This window comes from Salvelinus namaycush, chromosome 27, assembly GCF_016432855.1.
Source record: "Salvelinus namaycush isolate Seneca chromosome 27, SaNama_1.0, whole genome shotgun sequence".
Lineage (NCBI taxonomy): Eukaryota > Metazoa > Chordata > Actinopteri > Salmoniformes > Salmonidae > Salvelinus > Salvelinus namaycush.
This window is the reverse complement of record NC_052333.1, coordinates 12,800,024-12,820,972: the sequence shown is the minus strand read 5'-3', so window position 1 is coordinate 12,820,972 and position 20,949 is coordinate 12,800,024. Positions and strand designations below refer to the sequence as shown.

Here is a 20,949-nt window from a genome sequence, read left to right as displayed (position 1 = left end):
CTCCCTTACCCTCCCTGTCCCACTGATCCCTCCCTCCCTAACCCTCCCTGTCTCACTGATCCCTCCCTCCCTAACCCTCCCTGTCTCCCTAATCCCTCCCTAATCCCTGTCCCACTGATCCCTCCCTCCCTTACCCTCCCTGTCTCACTGATCCCTCCCTCCCTAACTCTCCCTGTCCCACTGATCCCTCCCTCCCTAACCCTCCCTGTCCCACTGATCCCTCCCTCCCTAACCCTCCCTGTCTCACTGATCCCTCCCTCCCTAACCCTCCCTGTCTCACTGATCCCTCCCTCCCTAACCCACCCTCTCACTGATCCCTCCCTCCCTAACCCTCCCAGTCTCACTGATCCCTCCCTCCCTAACCCTCCCTGTCTCACTGATCCCTCCCTCCCTAACCCACCCTCTCACTGATCCCTCCCTCCCTAACCCTCCCTGTCCCACTGATCCCTCCCTCGCTAACCCTCCCTGTCTCACTGATCCCTCCCTCCCTAACCCTCCCTGTCTCACTGATCCCTCCCTCCCTAACCCTCCCTGTCTCACTGATCCCTCCCTCCCTAACCCACCCTCTCACTGATCCCTCCCTCCCTAACCCTCCCAGTCTCACTGATCCCTCCCTCCCTAACCCTCCCTGTCTCACTGATCCCTCCCTCCCTAACCCACCCTCTCACTGATCCCTCCCTCCCTAACCCTCCCTGTCCCACTGATCCCTCCCTCGCTAACCCTCCCTGTCTCACTGATCCCTCCCTCCCTAACCCTCCCTGTCCCCCTGATCCCTCCCTCCCTAACCCTCCCTGTCCCACTGATCTCTCCCTCCCTAACCCTCCCTGTCTCACTGATCGCTCCCTCCCTAACCCTCCCTGTCCCACTGATCCCTCCCTCCCTAACCCTCCCTGTCTCACTGATCCCTCCCTCCCTAACCCTCCCTGTCTCACTGATCCCTCCCTCCCTAACCCTCCCTGTCTCACTGATCCCTCCCTCGCTAACCCTCCCTGTCTCACTGATCCCTCCCTCCCTAACCCTCCCTGTCCCACTGATCCCTCCCTCCCTAACCCTCCCTGTCTCACTGATCCCTCCCTCCCTAACCCTCCCTGTCTCACTGATCCCTCCCTCCCTAACCCTCCCTGTCTCACTGATCCCTCCCTCCCTAACCCTCCCTGTCCCACTGATCCCTCCCTCCCTGTCCCACTTCCACTCTCATGTGTCACCCTTCTCTAACCCTTCCCCCCGTCACGTGGTATGTCCGAGTGGGTCTCCCCATGTAAGTGTTCACAAGTGCTGAGGTTGCAAGGGAGTGAGATAGGGGTGTGTGTGTGTGAGGGGTGTCGGCTGAGATGTCTTAGAGAGGTGGTCCCGCGTAACATTACCTTCTGCTGTGTGAATTAGCCTAACCAGCGAGGAAGAGGAGGCTGTTAGTTAAATGCCACGTTACGTCAAGAAAAGGAGGATCCTCTGTCTCATCACGACCAAAGGGAAAGCTCGGCCTGGAGGGGAGTGGAAACCGGGAGGAGGTTAGTAAAAACTATTGGGAGGTGGGTGGCCAGAGCCCATTCCCCTACTGCCAGACAGCAGCTCACTTCACCTAACAGTCTCTTTTGACCGACTTGCATCGCCCAATATCCTGACACTAGCCTAATAGCATACCAGAGAAATGATGCTACCTCTCAACACTCCTGTTGGTCTACTACACAGACTGATCTGGGACCAGTCCTGGCTCTAATCCTTCTACCCATGGCTCTGGTTCCTAATCTGAGCGGCTCCTTTAAGTGATTCTACCAGGCTGCTGGGTCTGTTTGTTGGCTCTCCAGTAAATATAGCTGCTGGTTGGGGGCTGTTGATGACAGCTAGCCGCAATTACAGGATGAACTATAAGCCAGCTGAGAGGAGAGGAGGAGAGAGGAGAGAATGCTACTATGGAGGGGGTCTGTGCTCTGTAGCCGCAGGTGGAAACACACTGCCTGCCTGAGTGAGAAAACACAGAGGTTTACAGAATACAGTGTTCATATAGACAGAACAGTGGGATGACAGATTTACATCACCTCAACCTCTGAACAGTATTCACCGCCTAGCAGTGACAATACTAATAGATGGGTTGGTTGTTCAGCAGGAAAACCGACACGTGCGCAGTGCGCAACTACAGGGAAAAACAGACTGTGTTGGCTTAGATTGATAACACGTTAACTATATTTAGTCTCCAATTTTGATTGAAAACATAAATCAAGTTGCACAATGAGCACTTGTCTCTCAAATACATCGTCACAGTTGTTGGTTAGCTAGCTAGCTAAAATTGTTTGCCATATTAGCATAGACGTGACACCAGTCAAAACACCTCAAAACAAGACATGGTATCAAGAACAAGATGAAACGAGCTAAAACGAGCCTCTTATGATTTCCCATGGCAGTTTCTTGTCATTGTTGCTAGCAATCTAGCCATCCAGAACCATACCAATACATGGCCTTCTGTCCCTTTGAAGCGAGTGCACAGTTTTCGTGACGTTCTCAGCTAACTCGTCTATAAGTATGTTTTTCATATCCTCTGAACAGTATTCACCTCCCAGCAGTGACAATACATATACAGTAGGTATGTTTTTCATATCCTCTGAACAGTATTCACCTCCCAGCAGTGACAATACATATACAGTAGGTATGTTTTTCATATCCTCTGAACAGTATTCACCTCCCAGCAGTGACAATACATATACAGTAGGTATGTTTTTCATATCCTCTGAACAGTATTCACCTCCCAGCAGTGACAATACATATACAGTAGGTATGTTTTTCATATCCTCTGAACAGTATTCACCTCCCAGCAGTGACAATACATATACAGTAGGTATGTTTTTCATATCCTCTGAACAGTATTCACCTCCCAGCAGTGACAATACTTATACAGTAGGTATGTTTCTCAGGATTTTGCTGGATTTGATTTTAGTTTCAGGAACCCAAACAGCAGATGTTCTTGAGTGATGTCAAAGGGAAGATACCAACTGTGTGTGTCTGTGCGTGTGATTTTGATTGTAAGTCAGGAAGGATTACTGAGTTTGTCTGTCTGAATACTGAGAGGAGAGAGAGAGGGTTGTGTGTGTGTGTTGTGTGTGTGATTTTGATTGTAAGTCAGGAAGGATTACTGAGTTTGTCTGTCTGAATACTGAGAGGAGAGAGAGAGGGTTGTGTGTGTGTGTTGTGCGTGTGATTTTGATTGTAAGTCAGGAAGGATTACTGAGTTTGTCTGTCTGAATACTGAGAGGAGAGAGAGAGGGTTGTGTGTGTGTGTTGTGCGTGTGATTTTGATTGTAAGTCAGGAAGGATTACTGAGTTTGTCTGTCTGAATACTGAGAGGAGAGAGAGAGGGTTGTGTGTGTGTGTTGTGCGTGTGATTTTGATTGTAAGTCAGGAAGGATTACTGAGTTTGTCTGTCTGAATACTGAGAGGAGAGAGAGAGGGTTGTGTGTGTGTGTTGTGCGTGTGATTTTGATTGTAAGTCAGGAAGGATTACTGAGTTTGTCTGTCTGAATACTGAGAGGAGAGAGAGAGGGTTGTGTGTGTGTGTTGTGTTTGTGATTTTGATTGTAAGTCAGGAAGGATTACTGAGTTTGTCTGTCTGAATACTGAGAGGAGAGAGAGAGGGTTGTGTGTGTGTGTTGTGCGTGTGATTTTGATTGTAAGTCAGGAAGGATTACTGAGTTTGTCTGTCTGAATACTGAGAGGAGAGAGAGAGGGTTGTGTGTGTGTTGTGTGTGTTAGCCTTCTATCCCCTCATTCTACCCCCTTATCACACCGAACAGAGCTTCTTTTATTTAACCTTTATTTAACTAGGCAATCTAGTTAAGAACAAATGATTATTTACAATGACGGCCTACCCCGGCCAAACCGTCCCCTAACCACTCTGGGCCAATTTTGCGCCGCCCTATGGGACTCCCGATCACGACCGGTTGTGATACAGCCCGGGATCAAACCAGGGTCTGTAGTGACACCTCTAGCACTGAGATGCAGTGTCTTAGACCGCTGCGTCACTCGGGAAAATAAAAACATTTAGAATACTGCTGTGCTGTGCCAGGACAATGGCAGTTGGCACATTTCATTTATGCTCAAATAAAAGTTGCTTACCCTCTAAATCAAGTTTTAACTTTAATTGGTATCATGATCATGGTACATAAAGGACATAAAATACACAATGCAGTGAAATGGATACAAATGAAGGATATCCACCGACTCCTCCTTCATTACAAAATTCCTTCCTTCCTCTGTATTAAATTGAGACGGATTGATCTGATCAGACAGTCAGTTTTCTGCCCATACCTCGCCCTTGGTACTGGAACCAATCAAGGGTGGATGCCAATCAAGTTGGCAGCGCTGGATTACGACAACCATATCTGGCCTGTCATCATAGTAAGGGCCAGTTAGTTGAAGTGGAAATCTATTTTCTAGGCCATGACACGCCTGTGCCATGCTGCAGTCCATTAGGCCTAACTGCAGTTAAGGTATAGGGATGAACTTGTTTGTCCTGTCCCTGGTTCCATTTAATGTGTTTGTTGTTTGCTGTCTGCCTAATGCAATTTCTGTAACCAGTCTTGAGGCAAATTCATACAGTGGGTAGACACGGGATTCACCCCAGTCTGTCGCCCGGGTTGGCATGCACGAACAGCAGTGCCCGACTACTAGTGCCGAATGCCGATGGCATTGCAGGGATGCCAACTCCTCGCCTGTAGTGTTGTGAGGGCACGAAACGGCCCCGCCTACTGTTACAACTCTGCCTTTTCATTGGTCCAACGTTGGTCAGGGCGAGCGCTACAAACCTAAACTGCAATGCACATGATTTTCGGTACGAGCGTGGGGTTGTGTAGCCTGTGTTTGCTACATTAGGAATAATGCCCAAGTGAAAAATATATAGTTCATAAGGTAGACAGGAAAGACATTTTCCGTAAAGCACTGTCAAATTCATTGTTTTAGTGATCCAGTGGACCAAAAGTTCACGTTGGAAAGCGGAGCTTCTCCTTTATGCACGGATGGAGCGGCGCAGTTAACAGACAATACATAGGATTCCGTTCAAGTAAGTTTTTCAGAGGTGAGTAGATTTACTCTCTCGTGTATTTAGACTAGTTAAGACATTTGTCTGAGAGTTCCTTATCTTTTTAGCTAGAGCAGAGTGTGAGCTCGACGAGTAGGCTAGATCACTTTGCGCCTTTATTCAATAATAACGGAGTAGAGATTGAGTGAGAACGGCTTCTAGTAGGGCAGTGGTTTACTAAACGACAGTGATACACACTTAAAGAAATAGTCAACTAAACACTACATTATGTAGGTGATTTTTTTGCCTTAGTAAAACAAATTATTTTATGCATCTATAAAACCATGTTGTTCATATCCACATCAAATGCCTTGGAATTTGATTTAATTGATAGACTCCACGATCTTGATACTGTCCGCGATATCGTGAGGCTAAACGGATCATAATTGAATCTCTCTTGACGTCTCGGTAAACATGTTTCCTCCTGGGTTTGTCGACCACTTTCTCTCGATTTGCTTTTGACCACAGGGGTCGCGTCATCGCGATCCGTGGTGATGTGAATGTCCTCATCACAGAGCCGCGGTGTGGAGCGCAGTGGTTGGGATTTTGGACAATAGGTTTTACATGTCCTCTTAGCGATTCGAGAATAGGAGGAGTGGAGAGTTGCTCCAGAGGTGTGTGTGGGATTGTGATTCACAACGTGTTCTAGACAGGCGAGAAGGACACACACACACACACACACACATATAACTCAACTCTCATGGACTGAGTGAAGTGGGTCAGCAAGCAGGGATTTCAGAACTCCTCCTGCAGGTTTTGGAGAGGTCAGGGGGCATTAGGCCATTGTCAAATTCAGTAACTGGGCTTTGTTTACTAGATCAAATCAAATTGTATTGGTCACATACACATGGTTAGCAGATGTTATTGGTCACATACACATGGTTAGCAGATGTTATTGGTCACATACACATGTTTAGCAGATGTTATTGGTCACATACACATGGTTAGCAGATGTTATTGGTCACATACACATGGTTAGCAGATGTTATTGGTCACATACACATGATTAGCAGATGTTATTGGTCACATACACATGGTTAGCAGATGTTATTGGTCACATACACATGGTTAGCAGATGTTATTGGTCACATACACATGGTTAGCAGATGTTATTGGTCACATACACATGATTAGCAGATGTTATTGGTCACATACACATGGTTAGCAGATGTTATTGGTCACATACACATGGTTAGCAGATGTTATTGGTCACATACACATGGTTAGCAGATGTTATTGGTCACATACACATGGTTAGCAGATGTTATTGGTCACATACACATGGTTAGCAGATGTTATTGGTCACATACACATGGTTAGCAGATGTTATTGGTCACATACACATGGTTAGCAGATGTTATTGGTCACATACACATGGTTAGCAGATGTTATTGGTCACATACACATGGTTAGCAGATGTTATTGGTCACATACACATGGTTAGCAGATGTTATTGGTCACATACACATGGTTAGCAGATGTTATTGGTCACATACACATGGTTAGCAGATGTTATTGGTCACATACACATGGTTAGCAGATGTTATTGGTCACATACACATGTTTAGCAGATGTTATTGGTCACATACACATGGTTAGTAGATGTTATTGGTCACATACACATGGTTAGTAGATGTTATTGCGAGTGTAGCGAAATGCTTATGCTTCTAGATCCGACAGTGCAGCAGTACCTAACAGGTAATATGTAACAACTCCACAACAAAACCTAATATCTAACAACTCCACAATAAAACCTAATACACACAATCTAGTAAAGGGATGGGATGAAAATATATAAGTATAAAATATATGGATGAGCAGTGACAGAGCGGCTAAGATGCAATAGATAGTAAAGAATAGATAGTGACGGATACAGTATACATTATAAACCAGTTGTAAGGCTAGAGATCACTGCCCATTCATCATTTTATGGGGTTGCGGGAAGGATTCGGTATCTTATCCATTTACTCTTTGCATTCTCTCACAACATAACCATGTGGTAATAGAATGGACAATCAAAAGTAGTACCATGCGATAACACAGGTTACTACAGGTCTGTCCTTCCTCATATTGCTTGTCCTGGTATGATGCACTCAGGAGTATATGTAAATATCATGTTCTCTAGAAGGCATTATAAAAACCATCCTATAGCCCACTGCTATGCACTCCACTCCAGCTGCATGTACTGTTTTGAGAAAGTCGCCTTTAAGGTTAGAGTGTTTTCTCTGTGGAGAACGGCTTGCTCTGATGTAGTTAAACTGAAGTGCTTTGCTCCATTGCCAGGGCATATTCATTTTATTAAGCTGTTTGATGGTAAGACTCAGGATGATGGGAGGGTAGAAGCAGGATGCCAAGGCCTAAACCAGCCAGCATGGCTGCTGCCAGACAGTCCCAGTTCCCAGTCCCTTTCTCACAGCCTTTCCAGCGCTTTCTCTCTTTCACTTTCTCTCACTCTCTCTTTCCTGCTTCTCTCTCTCACTTCTCTCTTTCTTTCTTTTTTCTTTCATTCTCTTTCTTTCTCCCTAAGTCCTCCTCATTAAATAAGTTATTATAGTATTGTGGTCTGGAGTGAATTCAGACAAACCATTGCATGTTTTTCACTGTGTTCTGCTGGTCAATGCAACACAACAGGGCTCCTGAACACAATGCAGTGTGACGCCATAGATTGCTGCAAGGAACGTCAGTCCTCAGCTCTTTTGTATGGTCTCTAATGGTGTAATCAGTAGCCTACACCAAGCACTGTGTGTGACTGTGTTGGTGTGTGTGATCAGTAGCCCACTAAGCACAGTGTGTGACTGTGTGTGACTGTGTTGGTGTGTGTGATCAGTAGCCCACTAAGCACAGTGTGTGACTGTGTGTGACTGTGTTGGTGTGTGTGATCAGTAGCCCACCAAGCACTGTGTGTGACTGTGTTGGTGTGTGTGATCAGTAGCCCACTAAGCACAGTGTGTGACTGTGTGTGACTGTGTTGGTGTGTGTGATCAGTAGCCCACTAAGCACAGTGTGTGACTGTGTTGGTGTGTGTGATCAGTAGCCCACTAAGCACAGTGTGTGACTGTGTGTGACTGTGTTGGTGTGTGTGATCAGTAGCCCACTAAGCACAGTGTGTGACTGTGTTGGTGTGTGTGATCAGTAGCCCACTAAGCACAGTGTGTGACTGTGTGTGACTTTGTTGTTGTGAGTGATCAGTAGCCCACTAAGCACAGAGAATCAATACAAAGATGAAGGTCAAGGTGAAAGATTAACAGGAAACTGAAAACGCTCAGTGTTTTAACACTCAGAAAAATTATACAATAGGTGGCCTAAAAAAGTCAGTACAATGACATTTTACTTTTTGTACTGAGCTCTTCAAGAACACCCTACTTTCAGTTCTCTGCATGGATCAGTTTGTGTGTGTGTATGTGCTCTGGTGTGTGCTTCCATATGTGTGTGGTTCTTACTTTTTAGGAAATTGTTGGCCTTGCATTCTTTAAAAAAAAGAGTGTCTTTTAGTTTTCACAGCTGATAGTCATTTCATAAGGATTGTAGCAGACATGGTGCCCAGCAGTGTTGTAAGGATGCCCAGCTGGGAGAGAACACTGATTCCCAGAATGTCCTACAAATCTCTAGTTCCTGAAAAGAGGTGCCAAACTGGACCTACCCAAGCTCAATTGTTACTATCCAAATTCCTTAAATTTGAAATAAGATTTCAAACCACAGCCTCAATTGTAATATTCATCTCAGGAATTAAAGTTCTTGTTCTTGATTCAGACCACATCTCTGTTGTTGTGTTAAGTCTATAGTCCATAAAGCAGGTTTCATCCAGGCTTCTCCCAATCAGTCAGTGAAGGTTTCTCCAGGATCTACAGTGACCTGACCTGGCTTTATTTATCAGGGTTATCTGATCCAGAGATGTTACCCCTGTCTTGTTATCTCTCCTCTGGCCTGTCTCTCGTGTCCTGACACGTCCCTCCATGACAGAGGCATCCCTGAGGGGTAGAGGTATTTCTGGGGGGGTGGAGTTGGGAGTTTGAGAAAGGGATTTTTTGACATTCCTCTGGAGGGGCTGCTTAGACAGTAGGGGAGGTAAGGAAGGGGGAGGGATGTTAATCTAAATTAGGGAGAGGGGATGTTGTACATTTTGAGGGAAGGGATAGAGGTGGGAGTTAAATGAGAAAGGGAATGTTTTGATATTCCTCTGGAGGAGCAGCTGTGATAATTTAAAAAAATGTTTTATTTAACCTTTATTTAACTAGGCAAGTCAGTAAAGAACACATTCTTATTTACGATGTGTGCCGCCCTATTGGTCTCTCAATCACGGCCGGATGAGATACGGCCTGGATTTGAACCAGGGACTGTATTCACGCCTCTTGCACTGAGATGCACTGCCTTAGACCACTGCGCCACTTGGGAGCCACTCTGGAGCAGATGAGACAATAGAGTAAGGGGGGGGGGGGGGGGGAGGGAAGGGGAGAGGAGGGTTGGAATTTTGGGTTGGAGAGGAGAAGACGGGACATTGGGATTGGGTTTAGGGGGTTGGATAAGAAAGATAATATCAGATATTCCTCAGGAGAGGAGAGGGAGGTGGGGAGGGGAAGGCAGGATGAAAGACGGTTCACTCCCTCTGTTTTACCCTCTGCTTTTCCTTTCTAAGCCCAGCGGGACGAGGCGTGTGTGAGGGAGGGTGGATATATTCTCTCTCCCTTCCCACCACTTTTCCTCCCAGCCTGTAGAGAAGGGAGGACTGAATTAAATCATCACGGTCATCCATAGTTCACCCTAGCTTGTTAGCATCAAGCGATGGCGTCAACCATGGCATATAGAACAGAGTGCGTTAGCGACTTTTGTAAAGTCATGGATGGCAGTACAGTGATGCTAGTGTTCAACCTCTAATGGAACTGGGTCAGAGAGACCTACTGTATGTGTTTCTGTCAGTATCACTACTCTTTATGAATATGTTTATCAGTGTTCATGTGCTGACTTGCTACACCCTCGATTACTTCTGTGATTATTATTATTTGACCATGCTGGTCATTTATGAACATTTGAACATCTTGGCCATGTTCTGTTATAATCTCCACCCGGCACAGCCAGAAGAGGACTGGCCACCCCTCATAGCCTGGTTCCTCTCTAGGTTTCTTCCTAGGTTTTGGCCTTTCTAGGGAGTATTTCCTAGCCACCGTGCTTCTACACCTGCATTGCTTGCTGTTTGGGGTTTTAGGCTGGGTTTCTGTACAGCACTTCGAGATATTAGCTGATGTACGAAGGGCTATATAAAATAAATTTGATTTGATTTGTTCATAAAGTGTCTCAGAGTAGGAGTGCTAATCTAGGATCAGTTTAGCATTTTACATCATAATAAGTAAGATTACATGGACTGGGGGAGATATTGATGTGTAAAGTCTACATGAGCAAGCAGCAATGATGTGTGACTAAACGGATAGCCTGAGCAATGGAAGTCTTCTATTAACTAGTAAAGTGTGTGTGTGTGTGTGTGTGTGTGTGTGTATGTTGGCACGAGTGTGCGTGTGTTGCGTTTGGACTCCCTCACAGGATGGGCTGGCAGGTGTTGGGAGTGAAAGGCTACTGGTCCACCCTAGGGCTCTCCCTCCATCCCCTCCATCCCTCCTCTCCCTACACCCTAGATGAGGATAGAGATGGAGGGATGAGGACAGGGGGTTTCATTCTCTCCTCTCCTCCCTTGTCTCTGAGCAGATGAGCAGATATGTGTTGTCAGTGCAGCCCTATGGGGGGTCTTCCCCCTTAATCCCTAGAGTCCATTGAAGCCCAGCAGTGGAACACACACACTGTCGCTGGCGCTTACCTCTGAACCAGATGTACACACCACTGGGACCACCCCTTGTACCCCTGTCTCTGCCCATTTTGATAGTTCAGTAGAAAGCATGACCTCATTCAGTATTAAGTGTTCTAATAAACAGACATAAGCTGATAAGATGGATGTTTTGTTTTTCTGTTTTCTAATTTCAACCCCAGTTGTGAACAGCTGGGAGCCAGAAGAGAGGTTGGATAAAAAAGATAACATCATCTGTCTTCATGGCCATTGCGTGTTGCTATATGGAGGGGGATTGGGTGGCAAACAGGGTTAACCTATTCCCCTTGCACTACCCATAGGATTTTGGTCCAAAAGTTGTACATTATATAGGAAATAGGGTGCCATTTCAGACGAAGGCTGAGTATACTGTACTTCGGATAACAAGAATGATTGTATCTCCAGTAGTTTCCATCCGGAAGGCTGTCACACAGCTGTACTATGACAGATGTACTGTGTGTGTGTGTGTTCGTTTATCCTGAGGCAAAGCTAGCAAACTTAATGGCCCACATTATGAACTAATAAACTCCACACTCTAGGGCCATGTAGTCGACTAGTCGATTGTTTGGTTGACAGGCTGTTGGTGGACCGAGATTTCTTTAGTCGAGCAGTCAGTCGCAAAACATTTTTCATGGAGCACAAGACACCTGTCTGATTGGTGCCTGTCTGAGTGGCCTAATCCATTGTGGAGGCCGTGGGGATGTCACAGTCCATCACTCTAAGACGTGCTACTGAAATTGTATATGGTTATATTATGTAAGAACAATGGTGCAACAGTAATAAAAAATAAAAAACACCTATATATATATATATATATATATATATATATATATATATATATATATATATATATATGTGTGTGTGTATGTATTTTTAATAACATGCGTTTTCTCCCGCGTTGGATATGCGGTTCTGAAACTTCAGTGCGCTGTTGAATTGGCACCTTTTCCTAGACCATGTTGCTGTGTGCATAATAGCAAAGTTAACCAGCATATTGGTGTTGAGAACTATGCAGCGGAGCCAGCAGGGGAGTGAGGAGACGAGAAAACAGTCATTGCCTTAATTGTCTAAAAGTGAGAAGAGGAGGAGCCTAACGGTTAAATGTGCCTGGCTGTACAGTACAGGTCAAAAGTTTGGACACACCTACTCATTCCAGGGTTTTTTAATTAAAAAAAAACTATTTTCTACATTGTAAAATAATAGTGAAGACATCAACACTGAAATTACACATATGGAATCACGTAGTAACCAAAAAAGTGTTAAACAAATTTTAGTTTCTTCAAAGTAGCCACCCATTGCCTTGATGACAGCTTTGCACACTCTTGGCATTCTCTCAACCAGCTTCATGAGGTAGTCACCTGGAATGCATTTCAATTAACAGGTGTGCCTTGTTCATTTGTATATTTTTTAATGTGTTTGAGCCAATCAGTTGTGTTGTGACAAGGTAGGGGTGGTATACAGAAGATCAAGTCCATATTATGGGAAGAACAGCTCAAATAAGCAAAGAGAAACGACAGTTCATCATTACTTTAAGACATGAAGGTCAGTTAATCCGTAAAAGCTCAAGAACTTTGAAAGTTTCTTCAAGTGCAGTCGCAACAACCATCAAGCGCTATGATGAAACTGGCTCTCATGAGCACCGTCACAGGAAAGAAAGACCCAGAGTTACCTCTGCTAGGATAAATCATTAGATTTACCAGCCTCAGAAATTGCAGCCCAAATAAATGCTTCACAGAGTTCATGTAACAGACACATCTCAACATCAACTGTTCAGAGGAAACTGTGTGAATCAGGCCTTCATGGTCGAATTGCTGAAAAGAAACCACTACTAACGGACATCAATAAGAAGAGACTTGCTTGGCCACCAAACACAATGGACATTAGACCGGTGGAAATCTGTCCTTTGGTCTGATGAGTCCTAATTTCAGATTTTTGGTTCCAACCGCCGTGTCTTTGTGAGACGCAGAGTAGGTGAACGGATGATCTCTGCATGTGTGCTTCCCACCGTGAAGCATGGACGAGGAGGTGTGGGGGTGCTTTGCTGGGGACACTGTCTGTGATTTATTTAGAATTTAAGGCACAAAGCATTCTGCGGCGATACGCCATCCCATCTGGTTTGCGCTTAGTGGAACTATCATTTGTTTTTCAACAGGACAATGACCCAACACTCCTCCAGGCTGTGTAAGGGCTATTTGACCAATGAGAGTGATGGAGTGTTGCATCTGGCCTCCACAATCACCCAACCTCAACCCAGTTGAGATGGTTTGGGATGAGTTGGACCGCAGAGTAAAGGAAAAGCGGCCAACAAGTACTCAGCATATGTGGGAACTCCTTCAAGACTGTTTCAAAAGCATTCCAGGTGAAGCTGGTTGAGAGAATGCCAAGAGTGTGCAAAGCTGTCATCAAGGCAAAGGGTGGCTGATTAGAAGAATCTAAAATATGCAAAATATTTTTGTTTAACCTCTCTTGGGTACATGAGACGTTAGCGTCCCACCTCTTCAACAGCCAGTGAAACTGCTGGGCGCCAAATTCAAATATAGAAATACTCATTATAATAATTCAGAAAACATTTTTTTTTACATAGGTTTAAAGATTAACTTCTTGTGAATCCAACCACGGTGTCAGATTTAAAAAATGCTTTACGGCGAAAGCATACCTTACGATTATTTGAGAACATAGCCCAGCAGACAAATCATTACAAACAGTAACCAGCCAAGTAGAAGAGTTACACAAGTCAGAAATAGAGATAAAATTAATCCCTTACCTTTGATGATCTTCATATGGTTGCACTCAGCAGACATTCATTTACTCAATAAATGTTCCTTTTGTTCGATGAAGTCTCTTTATATCCAAAAACCTCCGTTTTGTTCGCACGTTTTCTTCAGTAATCCACAGGCTCATACGCAGTCAAAACAGGCAGACAAAAAAATCAAAATTGTATCCGTAAAGTTCATAGAAACATGTCAAATGATGTTTATATTCAATCCTCAGGTTGTTTTTAGCCTAAATAATCGATAATATTTCAACCGGACAATAACGTCGTCAATATAAAAGGTAAACAAGAAAGGCACTCTCGGTCGCGTGAATGAAAAAGCTCTGTGACACTTTAGGGTCTACTCATTCAGACTGCTCTTACATCTTCATTTTTCAGAATACAAGCCTGAAACAATTTCTAAATACTGTTGACATCTAGTGGAAGGCATAGGAACTGCAATTTGAGTCAGTGGATACTGTAATGGCATTGAATAGAAAACTACAAAACAAAAACTACTTCCCGAATGGATTTTTCTCAGGTTTTCGCCTGCCAAATCAGTTCTGTTATACTCACAGACACTATTTTAACAGTTTTGGAAACTTTAGTGTTTTCTATCCTCATCTACCAGTTATATGCATATTATATCTTCTGGGCCCGAGAAGCAGGCAGTTTAATTTTAGCATGCTTTTCATCCAAAATTCCGAATGCTGCCCCCTACCCTAGAGAAGTTAACTCCTTTTTGGTTACTACATGATTCCATATGTGTTATTTCATAATGTAAAAAATTGTACAAATAAAGAAAAACCCTTGAATGAGTAACCCTTGAATGAGTCAAACTTTTGACTGGTACTGTATATCTACAGAAATAAGACAGGTCCTGCTTTTGTTGCCTGTTTGAGTGTTTGTATAAAAGCTACTGATTCCATGAGCTCCAAGCCTCACGCAACCACAACATGTCGGATAAAGCAGTTTCACAAATATTTTTAATCTTTGCTATGCTGTAATAAAAGCTTTACACTTTTTCTGTTAGAACAGCCTCTCTGGTATTACTGATTGTAACGTCTGCTTCGAACTCACACCCTCAAACACCTAGATCCCCTGAACACAGTTCACTCTCCAGATCCCAATCATCTGAATTCTAATCACCTGTTCACAAACCTGTATGTCATTACCACACACTATTTAGTTCAGTTCTTTGCACCCCATTACTGTGAGGTATTGTTTGTTTTGTGACACATGTCTTTCAGAGCTCTGTTTTTCCCGTGATTTACTCCTGTGTATGAGAGTTTTTTGCCTGCCTCACTAACGACGCCTTTTGCCTATTCCCTGCTTGTATTTTAGCCGATCGGATTTCCTGTTATCTACCTATTGCCTGATCTCCCGGACTATGTTACTAGCCTTTTCCCTGCCTGTACTGTTGTCCTTTTGGACCCCCTGTGTATGACCTTCTGCCTGTCCCTGGACCCAGCTACATGCCTCCTCCTGTGGTCCTTTGCAATAAACACCTGCTGCGCCCTGCGCTTGAAACCAGCTCTTTGTCTTCCCTCGTGTTCATTACACTGAAAATGTATTTAGTGTTGTTTTCACTGTCCCAAATTGTCAGAAACATTACATTGTAATCTAACAGCACCTGTTTGTCAAACATAATATGCACGCAGCGCTTGCACCTTACCTTCCTTCTTTTTCTTGATATCTAGTAGTTTCCTCAACTAAGTCAAAAGGTTCCACACATCTGCCTTCCCCTTTGCCGCCTGAGCAACCAGTAAACATTCATCTGTTTCGAGTTTCTTTTTCATGTCCTCATCCATTTTGCTGTCACGTGTTATGGTGTTCAGAGTTTGTTATAATCAATTTATTGATGTGAATATGATGGGCTATAGGTCAGGCCCCATTGGTCCCTTGCATTCGATGCATACATGTGTCACATAAAGAGAGCAAGAGTTGAGGGAATAGGTCATGTTTTTCCTAAACAAATGAAGGATTTCGGTAACCAAACTTTTCAGTCAGAAATGGCTGTAATTATGTCACAGCTTCAGCAACACAGACAGCACGATAAACACTGTTGATGTTCTTTGGTGGTCACGGCAGCAGGGAGGAGTGCGAGACAATGGGTGCTAGTCACACAGGCACTTGGTGTCATTTATTTTAACAGAGGGCAGCAAGTCTGAGCCAAGCCTGGCACAATCAAATCAATTTCGGTCAGACTCCCTCTAGATTAATTTGTGTGTCTTAATTATTTCATCAAACAGTGCGCTTAAAGCATCAGACAAGTTCAGTGCATATAGTTGATTTTATTAAAACACATAGGGTGTGTTTTATATATGGAAAACTACAAGTTTTAAAATCAATTGTTCGAAAGAACAGACGACTCTCGGTAGACCAATATTTTGTTTTGTGTCGGGAACAGCCCTACCACATGTTTGTTAGGCTACTCAATGCCTTCTTTGTGTTGTTTCACTCTTCACTGGTCCCTCTGACATACTAAACTCACCCAAAGTGCTAATGTTGACTTTTAAGCTTCTGGAACCCTTCACTCCCTGCCTTCTCAAAAACACCTCACTCATAAGTCTTTTTCATGCAGGGAAGTACTCTTTCTCTCTCTGTCATTTTAAATACATTATCTCCCCACAGTAAATCACATGCAGGGTGATTATCATAGTTGTTTCGTATGTGTGGCATCGGCACATTAATAATTTAATACCAGCAGCAAGTCATTTCTCCTGACTGGAGCCAGATGTGCTGCTGCTCTTCCTGTACAGCTGACTGGGTAGAAGCCTGAGGCGCTGTAACAGCAGGTGATTGGGTTCACATGGATGATCCCTAATCTGAGCAGCAGGAAGCTGAACAGCCAGCTCACTGAGACCAGAGCCTCCTCAGATTGATCATATCCCCTAGTCTCATCACCTACTGTACCTACCCATTCTCTTGTTTACTTGCTCTCCCTTTATTTCTCTCCTTTCTCTCTTTCGTTCTTTCTTTCTCCTCAGCATGGTTACCAATTTGAATAGTGAACACTGTTAGTTTCCAGCATTTCAAAGCATGGTACATGGTATGTGCGCTCGCATGTGTCTGTGTGTGTTTGCATGTGAACTTGTGTGTGTGTGTGTGTGGCCTGGAGTGGAAGTTTACAGCGGCTGGTATACTGAGCGGTTCACTACAGGGTGGTGATGACTAGTGGTATTAAAGTGAACAGCTGGTGATTCGGTTCAATCCAGTAAAGCTCCATTTACGTCACATAATGGAGCTTTGAGCTTTGGATCGACGAGTCATTTTCATCACCATCTTAGTAGTAGAAATAGGGAAATACGTACTGCATAATAGTATCTCAGGATTCTTTAAAAAAAGAAAAACCTTTATGCTCTTTTTTTGGTCAGAAAGGGCACATTTAGTTGGCCTAAGTGTTGATCTTTTTTTGGTCAGAAAGGGCACATTTAGTTGGCCTAAGTGTTGATCTTTTTTTGGTCAGAAAGGGCACATTTAGTTGGCCTAAGTGTTGATCTTTTTTTGGTCAGAAAGGGCACATTTAGTTGGCCTAAGTGTTGATCTTTTTTTGGTCAGAAAGGGCATATTTAGTTGGCCTAAGTGTTGATCTTTTTTTGGTCAGAAAGGGCACATTTAGTTGGCCTAAGTGTTGATCTTTTTTTGGTCAGAAAGGGCATATTTAGTTGGCCTAAGTGTTGATCTTTTTTGCAAGATTGCATCTTTTCTTTTTGTCTTTCTCCCTCCCACTGTGTCTCTTTCTCTCCCTGCAGTGTTACTAAACTGTTCTCTTATTCTGTTCAAACTGTTCTTAAGAAGGGTTCAGTCGTGGCTGTGAAAATAGTGGAGGGCAGATTCACCATGACCTCAGTAGCTGCTGTATCTCCATATCACCTACAGCAATAAGAGAGAACAATCACCAAGATAAATATTCAGTTGAACTGACAGTATGACCAGGCTACTAAGACCACATGTACTTTCAGTGTTTCCCCTATATCCGTTTAGTAGCGGCCAGCTGCTAAATCGTTCCCGCCACAATTAATATAACAAAAACGTTTTCAGTGTAAACTTAAATGACTGAAACCAGATATAAAGTATGAAGAAAAGATAATAGAGGCGTATATATACACTGATCAAAAATATAAACGCAACATGTAAAGTAAGTTAGTCCCATGTTTCATAATTTGAAATAAAACATCCCAAATTTTGTGCAAAAATGTGTTAACATTCCTGTTAGTGAGCATTTCTCCTTTGCCAAGATAATCCATCCACCTGACAGATGTGGCATATCAAGAAGCTGATTAAACATCATGCATTACACAGGTGCACCTTGTGCTGGGCACAATAAAAGGCCACTCTAAAATGTGCAGTTTTGTCACACAACACAATGTCACAGATATCTCAAGTTCTCAGGGAGCATGGAAATGGCATGCTGACTGCAGGAATGTCCACCAGAGCTGTTGCCAGAGAATATAATTTTCATTTCTCTACTATAAGCCTCCTCCAACGCCATATTAGAGAATTTGTCAGTACAACAAACCGGCCTCAAAACAGCAGACCACATGTATGGCTTCGTGTGGGAGAGCAGTTTTTGTCTTCGACTCAAGTCCAACATGGCTACCTTTCCGGGGTAGACCTGGAAAGCAAAGCGGCATTGCCTTTAAATTGTTTAACTTGGGTCAAACGTTTCGGGTTGGCTACCACAAGCTTCCCACAATAAGTTGGGTGAATTTTGGCCCATTCCTCCTGACAGAGCTGGTGTAACAGAGTCAGGTTTGTAGGCCTCCTTGCTCGCACACGCTTTTTCAGTTTTGCCCACAAATGTTCTATCGGATTGAGGTCAGGGCTTTGTGATGGCCAGTTCCTGACTGATGTCTTGACTTTGTTTTCCTTAAGCCATTTTGCCACAACTTTGGAAGAATGCTTGGGGTCATTGTCCATTTGGAAGACCCATTTGCGACCAAGCTTTAACTTCCTGACTGAGGTCTTGAGATGTTGCTTCAATATACCCACATCATTTTCCTTCCTCATGATGTCATCTATTTTGTGAAGTGCACCAGTCCCTCCTGCAGCAAAGCACCCCCACAACATGATGCTGCCACCCCCGTGCTTCACGGTTGGGTTGGTGTTCTTCGGTTTGAAAGCCTCCCTCTTTTTCCTCCAAACATAACGATGGTCATTATTGACAAACAGTTCTATTTTTGTTTCATCAGACCAGAGGACATTTCTCCAAAAAGTAAGATCTTTGTCCCCATGTGCAGTTGCAAACCGTAGTCTGGCTTTTTTATGGCGGTTTTGGAGCAGTGGCTTCTTCCTTGCTGAGCGGCCTCTCAGGTTATGTCAAAATAGGACTCGTTTTGCTGTGGACATAGATACTTTTGTACCTGTTTCCTCCAGCATCTTCACAAGGTCCTTTGCTGTTGTTCTGGGATTGATTTGCACCTTTCGCACCAAAGTACGTTCATCTCTAGGAGACAGAATGCGTCTCCTTCCTGAGCGTTAATGACGGCTGCGTGGTCCCATGGTGTTTATACTTGCGTACTATTGTTTGTACAGATGAACGTGGTACCTTCAGGCGTTTGGAAATTGCTCGCAAGGATGAACCAGACTTGTGGAGGTCTACAATTTTTTTTCTGAAAAATCTGAAATAAATCATTATCTCTACTATTATTCTGACAAACAATTTTATTTTTCTGGGGTCTTGGCTGATTTCTTTTGATTTTCCCATGATGTCAATCAAAGAGGCACTGAGTTTGAAGGTAGGCCTTGAAATACATCCACAGGTACACCTACAATTGACCAATTATGTCAATTAACCTATCAGAAGCTTCTAAAGCCATGACATAATTTTCTGGAATTTTCCAAGCTGTTTAAAGGGACAGTCAATTTAGTGTATGTAAACCTCTGACCCACTGGAATTGTGATACAGTGAATTATAAGTGAAATAATCTGTCTGTAAACAATTGTTGGAAAAATGACTTGTGTCATGCACAAAGTAGATGTCCTAACCGACTTGCCAAAACTATGGTTTGTGAACAAGAAATTTGTGGAGTGGTTGAAAAATGAGTTTTAATGACTCCAAACTTAAGTGTATGTAAACTTCCTACTTCAACTGTATATAAACCGGAAAGGTTGCTCGACAACTGCAAGCTTATCGGGTATCCAGCTAACTTCAATTCCTACTAAAGCATGTAGCTAATATTAGCTATTTAGCTAAAGTAAAGGCATGGCAGGCTGCAAATATCAATCTGTTTTCAAAGATTAAGGATTAAATAGTCATGATCATTTTAAGGACAACAAAAAACGACTAACATTTGAACATTGCAGGAGACTCTTTGCTCGTCTTCTGTGCCATCTTCAATAAATGTTATGTTTGTTTCAGAGAACATTCAAATCTCAAAGCACTCCTTTTATCTTGTTTGTATGTACTGTGGGTGTGAAATTCCCGAAAGTTTACAATTCATTCATGCTACATGAGAAGCCCGACATAAGTAGTATGACATCTGGGCATTTAAATCATATAGAACTTTCGAAATGTCACATACTGTAAAACTTACATTTTCACATACTAAAACGGCCTTCTATTTAGGACGCTACTATGGGTATTAAGACACGGCCAGTGTTATCCAAATCTGTGTGTGTGTGTCTCTATAAACAGTATTTTTTTATTTTTTTATTTAACCTTTTTTTTTAGCTAGGCAAGTCAGTTAAGAACAAATTCTTATTTACAATGACGGCCTACCCCGGCCAAACCCGGACGACACTGGGCCAATTGTGCGCCGCCCTATGGGACTCCCAATCACGGCCGGATGTGATGCAGCCTGGATCCTATAATCCTCTAGGTTGGTTGTGTTGTTTAGTTAGTTTGACCTCTGACCTCCTTAACCTGGTTCTGTTTTCGCTTTCTCTCTCTCTCACATGTGATGTTCGCTTGTGATCCATGTTCAACTGCACAGACTTTGGTTGCTGCTGGCCTAACACACACCCTGTGGCATTCCCACACCTAAATAACTACATTCCGTTTACTCTTCCCTTAGATGTGAAATTCCACAAAAGAAATTCAGAGCTGGCCGCCCGGCCAAACTGAGCAATCAGGGTAGAAGGGCCTTGGACAGGAAGGTGGTCAAAGGCATCTGAAATTAATCAATTGAATAATGTTATTTAATTGATTCTCAGCTGACTCCTGTTAGTTACCATCCATCCTGCCCTATTGTATAACTCATCACTCACAGTCTAGGCCACAGGAATTCACTCAATATTGATAAAAGCTTGGCTTGTCATACCAAATGACATAGTTGTGTCTCTGCGTTAGATCAGAATATCCACATGACTTGATGTGAG

General features: G+C 43.5%; 1 protein-coding gene across 1 annotated transcript in view; it reads left to right on the top strand.

Moving 5' to 3' along the window:
* Window positions 1-20,949, top strand: part of ripor2 (RHO family interacting cell polarization regulator 2) — a 100,768-nt gene that overhangs the window by 2,628 nt on the left and 77,191 nt on the right. The window lies entirely within an intron of this gene.